Source organism: Tamandua tetradactyla, chromosome 18, assembly GCF_023851605.1.
Source record: "Tamandua tetradactyla isolate mTamTet1 chromosome 18, mTamTet1.pri, whole genome shotgun sequence".
In the NCBI taxonomy this organism is placed as follows: Eukaryota; Metazoa; Chordata; class Mammalia; order Pilosa; family Myrmecophagidae; genus Tamandua; species Tamandua tetradactyla.
This window is the reverse complement of record NC_135344.1, coordinates 41,700,455-41,709,703: the sequence shown is the minus strand read 5'-3', so window position 1 is coordinate 41,709,703 and position 9,249 is coordinate 41,700,455.

The window sequence follows — 9,249 nt, the reverse complement described above, 5'->3', positions numbered from 1 at the left end:
ATAAAAGCCAAAAGGGAGAGAGTTTGAGAGATGCAAAGAGACATAGCCTAATGCCTCAGAAGCAACTGAGATAAGGTCCATGCATAGGCTGGGGCTTCCGAGGTTTAGTAGTAAGGTCATAAAATGGAACAGGAGAGAGTCTCATCTAAGACAGAAAGGTCTGTCCAAGCTTTTTCTAGTTCTGTCTCTTCAGAATGAGCCAGAAAGTGAAGATTACTGGAATCATGAACTAAGACAATGTCCTCATGATGAAGACACAATTGCCCTCTCTGAAGGGCTTCAGAATTTGTCAGTCAAATGCATAGATGCATTAATTTTAGGAAAATTACATCTAGGGAAAAATGTTGAACGACATGGAGGCTAACTTCTCATGCTGCGTCTTTCTGCCCATTATCACATTTGACAAACTGCTTGAATTCAAGCAGAAAGCATATGGCCAAATAGAATAAGATAGAAATGAAACAAAGACATTAAGAGTTCACAAAAACAAATCTGAAATGAAAAGTCGACGAGAGGTTCCTGTCACATTCCTGAAATCCAAAACAGTAAAGCCAAGACAAATAATTGTTTGACTTTTCTGTTGAAACATTTGGGAGATTTTTAAATCCTATTTGTCATCACTTATCAATGTAAGATGGATTCAGCCTGCAGTAAAACTGGGGGGCATTTGAAAGCTTCCGTTAGACAGCTTTATGAAGTTGTGTGTACAGCACAGAAAAGTATCCAGATACCTTTCTACAGAGAATCAAGTATTTATTTATAGCAGTGATCATTTCTATGAAAACTTATACAGCCACCATATACCACATGCTATGAGGTATATCAACTGATTTGGGAATAAGAAAAATAATACTGAGGCACAAAAGACAGGTTGTGTAGCCTATCACCAGTTAAAAACATTCCCACTCAGCAATAAATCTTTAGATTTTAAAGGAAAGTATCTCAGGAATCAAAATGTGAGCAAGTAGGATGAGGCAGGACAACTAGAATACTGGAAGTTAGATATCAGTTCCTTACTTCTTTTATTTTGTTGACTTTTAATTGCGGTATCTTAAATTCAGCTGCATGAAAAAAATCCAGCTGTATGAACTATTAAAATAAAGTCACCAGCCTGAATGAACGAGTGAATGGATAAATAAATGAATGAATTGCAAGCAGCCTTACCTTTGCTGTTTTATACCAGCTAAGCAATTTAAGACCTTTGATATCTGCAACCTGAAACCTTCTGATCTGTTTTCCTTGGACTATTTAGCCATCCCCTGACATGTGACACAAAAGCTCGCACTCAGAAGTGTCTAGGCTGAGATACTGTGCACTAGTATGCAACATCCAGCAAGCAGTACTATGGTGCCAAAATGGAACCTTAGACTGTTATCATTCAGGAATCTGGGCTTAGCCTAATTTTAATGTCCACATTGTATCCCACCTACCAACTCACTTCTGGATAAGAGGGCTTACCTATCATCCAAAACATTGGTCACTGGTCTGGGTAGCATGGTTTCTCTCACCTGTGAACACAAGTGGTTGATGAGTAATGTCCTCACTGCTTTTCCCACTCACTGGAGAAGAACAGGCCCCTCTGGAAGCAATTACCAATGCTAGCGGTCAGTAGGTGAACTATTGCTCCAGTTCCCAGGCCCATATTTCAACAACACAACCAAACCTCCTTGTTGTTTAAAACTAGTTATCCTCTTCATACTTAAAAGATAACTGCACAGTAAAGGGAGTATCTAATGACCTCCCCAGTTGACAAATCTTCAAATGTTCAATATGACATTTGAGCAAAGTCACATCCATCCTCTGAAGATTTTCCCAAGCCCAGATTCCAGTCCGTGGATCATGAATCAAGTTTACCTGGTCTCAAATCTCTCTTGTATTTTCCTGTTTTGCCAAAACACTGTATAATCATTAGTATCACAGAGTGACACCATATACTTTCTGGACAAGCAATGAAAGAAAATTCCTATGGCAGGTTGCTACAACTATTTCTCCTATTCTTCTCCTACTTTGACTTCCAGAGGTTGAGGTGGCTTAGAACAGACTAGATAATTATGAAGCATTAATTGATTGATTTCCACCACATCTACCTTCATTGGACACTACCTTAAATTTCCTGCACACTCTTGCCCTAAACAGCATGAGAGGACGGTAGGAACATCAAAATTAACCTTTAATTAGGAAAACAGGAAGAAGGGTATACTTTTGTTTATTTTTGATAATGGGTATATGAGAAAGAAACTTTTTTTCGTTCTGTTCCTTTTTTTACAACTCATTATCTCTCTATCTTTAAAATATATTTGTCAAATGCATTTGGGATTCTAGGCTCTATTATGGTTTCAGGTGTTCTCCCACCTGGACAGATCTATTCCTTCCCCATTGCGATGGAGAAAAAGTCAAGATGATCTTCATAATTGGTCAAACCCTTTGGAATATTTGAGAATAGGGCAGCAACTTGCATCGAATAGTAATAGATCTCCTCAGGATACTAAATACTAATCACCAGCTCTGAGAGCCTAAGTGGAAGGACTTTGTACCCAGGTGGTTTAGTGACTAATGGTGGCATGGCCACGAATCTCTGCTGCAGAGAGTGTTGGTCTTAATAAAATTAAAATCTGACCCTGATGTCCTCCACTGTTGGTTAAAATGGATTTGCTTCTTAGATGGGACATCCAGACTCCTCATGATCCGGGCCCTGCCCGCTGCTCCATTCTTACAGTTCCAAGTTCTCCACCCCTCCCTATGTGAGGCAACAACCCCCCAACATGCAAAGCCCACCTTCTGCCAATAACTCTCAACACTCCCAACACTCCCAAACTTACCGTGCTGCTACTCACCTCTTTCTTGATGATGAACTCTCCCTTCCATCTGGAATGTTTTGAGTTTGTTCCAGATAGACAGCAATGGAGAACAGTGTGCTGTGTTTTATGGTTTCTGCCTAAATAAAACTGAAGCATAATGCCTTGAGGCTTCAATTTTAAAACACTGAAAACCTGGGCTTTCTTAAAAAGGTTGCAGTTTCTACATCTTATGGATTTATAATTCAAGAAGTAAACCCTTAATAAAAGGTTTCCTGAATGTTGAACTCAATGCTTCCCCAGGTTGTTTCCCAGAGTCAGTTGTTTGAAAGCTGAAAACATACTAAGATGGAAGATCAGTCAATAATGATTTATTCTGTCTATTCAATGTACTTCACGAGATATCACAAAATGCAGAAGCAAAAGGTATGGTGCATGCACTCAAAAACCTACATTAGTACTGAGATGAAATTCTTATTAATTAGCATAAATGAGGTGCCAAATTGGTGGTGTGTAAACAATGAATGCAACTGGAAGAGGTTGAAAGGAATTTGGTCATTAATGAGTGGAGGACTGGCGTGTTCACAGATGCTTCCCCATGTAGCCTTTTTGAGGGGTGGTACAGATGGGGGGGAGCACAAATTTGGAATTTAATTCAGCCTAACTAAAATATTGCCTATGTCAGAAAATAGTGAGGGTAAGTTTGGAAAACAGAAATGTGGTTGCTTCTGTTTATTTCATGTGCTAACTTCCCATATTTTCACATAAGATAAGGTACTACGCTCTAATATGAATTGTGATTCCATTTTTGTCCAGGTTTGACCTCAAAGTTCAGTTTCCCACCTGCGTATGATTGGTTAGGCATGTATTGAGTGCACGTTCATTAGCTGTGACTCTGCCACATTTCACCAGCCATAGGGTTAAGTTCATTGTTACTAAGCAGCTTAAAGGGCCTCGCAGTCACAGCATAACAACTCAGGGAGGAGGAGATGCCGGCTTCTTCTGTCCTCTGTATTTTTTTTCTCTTCCCCTTATAGGCTAATTTCCTTTGTTATTAGTTTCCCAAAATTAATGCACCTTCAAAATGTAGACTGTCAATAGCCACACATTTCTAATTCACTTCTTTTCCTTACTGACCACCCCATTTCTTTCCTCTGCTTCCTACACTTCCAGGATAGGATAAAACAAAACAACAACAGGAACACAAACTCTCAGGATATCTACAGGAAAGGAAAAGAAAGGCCAGTTATGAACTTTTGTCTTCTGATTGTGAAAACTTAGTTTTAAGAGCTCTCTATGATCTAAATATAAATAAGATCCCCTTTTTTTGTGACTGTTAACATCTAATAATCTTAAGCCACACTAAGATATGGACTGAATGCAGAACCAGTTAAAGCAGCACCTGTGGGATGGTGTTCGTGATCTGAATTATGGATTAAATTAATGACTTCATATTCCATGATTAGATAAAGAATAAGAAATTAATGCCTGGCAGCTTAGATACTATTACTTAATATAAAACTGTCCAAGTGACATAGAAACGATGTTATTTTGAATATTACTTTTCTTTTCTCTGAGATCTTTTAAAAAATAGTATATCATATTTCAACATTATATTAAAAACTATCTTGAAGTTTACTGCAGATGGGCACCAGGATGCAATGCTTAGAATATTTTTTCCCATTAGCCCATTTTCCATTTTCCATGGGTACTTCATATCTCTGCTTCTTAAGATTCTTTTTCAGTACATATGAGAAAGACGTTCTTGAACTTGTCCACAGCTATTTCTAATTTGTCTGATCTTCATCAGTCAGTTTAAAGGAGCATAAAATGTCATCTGCCTCATCCGTCACTGTGTGTGTGAGTTAATGTATTTATCTGATTCACTTCCCCTGACACGTCTAAACTTGATGCAGTTCTGAATCTTTCCCATCTCCTAATTTATTTCAGTCACTCCTCAGGTTGACTGGAGTTGAATTTCTCAGGTATATTCATCTGAAAAGATGCCATGCTCTAGCAATTCTATAAGCAATTATCATCCTAATAGCCTGCAAGTCCTGCTTTGTATATTCACTGTTGGTCAGACAGAGGTCCATTTCCCCCTAATCCCTTGCCTTAGTGGTTTTGAAGGCTTCCTAATGGAGAAATGGCTGTTTCACTCCTTCGTGATGCTAAAAGATAGTCAATGATGCTACATTATCATGTGGCACTGGACTGGACTTTATGGCCACAATTGCTACCACTGAAGAATTCAACTCTACCTCCTACCGAAGGTGACATAGTGGGATGGAGTGGCCAGTCCTACTTTGTCCCATATAGCAAATGTGGCTCAGTGCAATGTCAGGAGACCTTTCTTGTCACTACCGCCGCCATGGTCATCATCATAATTTCATCAGAATCTAACAGTTATGATGTGGTTATTACACTTAGAGTCTTATGCATATTAAGAGGTAGAGTAGTATAATAATGTAAATATCAATATAAGGTAGCAGATGCTGTTTTCAGGTGGCTAGTATAGGTCATAAGGGCCACAGGGTTTCAGAGCAGGAATGGGACAGTGAGAGCAGTCATCAAGAGAGCAGGCGGCTGTATGAACATTAGATAGGCCTGAAAGGACAGGGCTTAGGCACATGTAGGGGAGCTCGGAGAAGGAGCTGTGGCATGTGGTAGTAACATTCTGTATTGAGCATAATCTACATGCCAAACAGCCGATGCAAAGGGCTTGTGGAAGAGAATATCAAAAAGTAAAATGGTATAAGTTGAGAAGTCAGGTCACAGATGGTTTTGAACTTGGAAGTATAAACTTTTCACTTTAGGCTAGAAGAATGTAAGAGCCATGAGCACTCAAAACAGACCCGTTATCCTTGAACTACTGGTTCCTTGAGATGGAAACCTTCCTAGCAGGTGCGTCATTCAATCTTTTACTTATTTGTTCAGCAAAAGGTGCTTGAGTGCCTACTATGTGCCTGGAATTTTTATTGATGTCAGAAATACCCCTGGGAAAAAGAAAGAATAGCTTCTCTCGTTATAAAGCTATCATTATAGTGATGAAATGAGCCTCATACCCTCATAAAAATGTTCTACTTGGGGACCTTTACTAGGTTTTCCTGTCCTATCCAACACTTCTGAACCTAGGAGCGAATACAGCTGAGGTGCAAGCTGACTTCCCTGATGCCTACACATGTATAATTTCTCCCCCACCCTTTACCAACACTATCCAAACAAAGTGATAGGAAGGGCAAGCACTTAATTCTCCTATAATATACCTGTCATGATTTAGGGTCCCCAACATGATTTCCTTGATATTCAGAATTACTTGATTTCTCCAGAGAGTGATCAGAACAAATGAGATTTATCCTGGGATCCATGTATTCAGGAGATGGTCCTGATCTAAAGACACAAATAAGAATAACATAAGATGAAAACATTTGAAAATAAATATAATGTGCTCAACCTGAATTTTCCCAAGTCTCAGCAGTCTGTGGGTAAAATGAGGTCACATTAATATTAATAACTAAATTTTTTTTGGCCTGCAATCCCACCTGCAGAACTGCAGATTCTCATTCTTCATTCTCCTGGCCCATACCCCAAAGTCTTTTATCATCTCTCAGTTATTTCTGGGAGGTCCCAGAATGAGTCTCACTTTGTGTTTGTTCAGGTATAAATGCACATCTGTCTTTTCTCTCTAAGCTCCTTGAGGAAGTCCACTGACCAAGACATTTGAGGATAACACTTTTCTACCACCGTACCCGGTGATGTGTCTGAGACAGCACTGCTTCCCTGTCACTCTGTCCTGCCACTCCCCAGCTCCTATCAAACCTAGCCATGCTGTCCCTTGAACATTGGAGAGAATATCCCTTCCTCTGGCATGGCTTGCCCTTCGTTACCTAGGCACCCAGGCAGCACAGCTGGTGTCCTAAGTCTCACATGTTGCTTGCTAAAATGGCCCCAGGAAATGAAGAGGATGCAGCCCACAACACCCACCCCCTCTGTCCCCAAACAAAAGTCCTCAAGCCTACCAATTCGTTAGAGCAGGTGCATCAGGTAAGGGCAAGGAGTTGGGCATCAGATATAAGCTACATTCATACACCCAAATTTCACTTAGTTCATATAATATTATCCACATTGTGGTATATAGGAAAACAAGTTTTCACCATTTGTGAAGATGTAACAATTTTCATATCATGTGTTCTGTTATTTAGAAAATGATTTCTCAAATCTGCCAAATATTTTTGTAGGATAAAGAAAACAACACTTATTCTAAATATTTTTCTATATTCTAAATGAGTTTAGCCTATTTCATTCATGTAATAATTTACAGCACCTATTGTGTACAAGGTATTTTGCTAGGAGAAGTCATAGGTCGTGTGTTGTAGCAACACAATTCTCCTTTTTAAAATGTGCAGCAACTGACTGCAGATTTTCCGAACAGAAGGATTAACCCTTTTTCTTCACCTAAAAGTTGTTGGAATCAAAGGGGAAGGATGGTACATAACCCCCACAGACCTTCTCAACAAGGCTATGTTTTATCGGCAAGTTGAAGCAACAAACATCCAGCCTATATCACCTCTACCTTGGCTGTCTATTGACCATCACCCTAGTGGGCCAGTTAACTTTATGAACCAAGGAACAAACTCCTTGGTTTCTCTCTTATTTAAACATATGTAAGTAAAGTATCTACATAATACACCTCAAACAGGGGAGTCTAGTAAAAATAAATCATCAAACCAGTGGCTATCAGGGAGATAACTAAACATTCATTTTTCCACCTTTTGCTTAATATGGCATAGGCAACCTGATTTTCCAAGATGTTCCCCTTACATGGAGCATTAGGCTAATTTCTACCTATGTCTGCATTTATTTGAATGTCATATCAAGATTTATTCTTTATCTCCAAAAATAAATTTTCCCAAAAATGTCAACTGTGGTGCAAAAGAAGTATCAACCACATAAACCTAATAGTCCTCCACTTATAAATTATTACAAGCCTTTTAATAGTCCATATAGTAGTGATTATAATCCAAAATCAATGGAAAAAAATCAATTCATGGTGACTGCTGCAGACACTATTGACAATAATAATGAGTTTACTTGTAAGCAACTTCAGAACCTGTATATATTCTGTATCCCCTATTTTATTTGTCATCCATCATTCCGAATCATGTATAGAAGAATTAATATAGTCACCCCTCTCTCAGCATTACAAGCCACACTTGCATACTTCTTCTAACTCCTTTCCCCCTTTTAGAATTTTCTAGCCATTAAGACATGAGTAGTATTTTAGAATTCTCAAGGGAAACAGAACCGACAGGATACATACACACACAGACACACACTTACATGGATTTATTGTAAGGAATTGGCTCACACAGGCTGGCAAGACCAAATTCTTTTAAGTAACTCTCAACTGGAAACTCAAAAAAATGGAATCTATCTGGCAGGACCAATTCTGAAGTTGAGTCTGAATTCTTCTTCTGATCTCTGGAATCCTTAGTCTTGGCTTTTCAGATGTCCAGTTGATTGGATGAGGAGATTCTCCACATTGTTGAGGGCAAGCTCCTTTGTTGATTGTAGATGCAAATCCCATCTCAAAACACCCTGGCATTAACAATTAGGCCAATGCTTGACCAACACCATAACCTAAAGTTGACACCTGAAATTAACCATCACAAGTAGTTATCAAGGAATCATTTGTAACATTTTAATATCAGCAGCCATCCTTAAGCAATAGTTTTCTTACTTCCATGTACAGAAATCCCTAAAATAGCCTGTTTTCCATAACTACCCTCCAAAAAATAAATCCTTAATCATTATTTATTACAGCACCCTTTCTAGCCTTTGACTAATTTTACCTTAAGAATGAAAATATGTCCATCTACCATAAACTACTATAAAACCTGTCAAAACATGTAACATATTGTTTCCAAATAATGGATAAAAGGAAATGCAGATGGTGATTCATAAAATAAAGCAAGCATGGAAAATAAGCCCCACGTTCACTAAGGCTCTCTGACCTGGGGCACTTTTACTACTATGATGCAGAGAGGTAGAGCTCAAGCTGAGAAAGCAAACATCAGAGTTCAAGGGCTGCTAAATTGGCTGGAATTTACTGGGCTAAGTATTAGAGAAGAGGCAGCTGAAGAGAAGTCTCCACAATTTCAAGTGTCTTGTGTGTGTGTGTGTGTGTGTGTTGGGGATGTCCCCAGGTCCTGTCTGAGGACCACGCTGTGCACTCATAGGGTAAGACTAAATGTGACCTCTCCAATAACAGAAGTCACCTAATTAAGATACCACACGTCATTCAGAAAGCTATTCCCAAGCCAACCAGAGTGAAAAGATCTTACGAGTAACTCAGCATTCAGTTGAGAAGCTAGAAAGGCCATGCATTAGGAGAAAGGATTATGTTTTAGGTAAGGTCAGTACCATAGGATTAAGAACAAAACCAAAATAAACC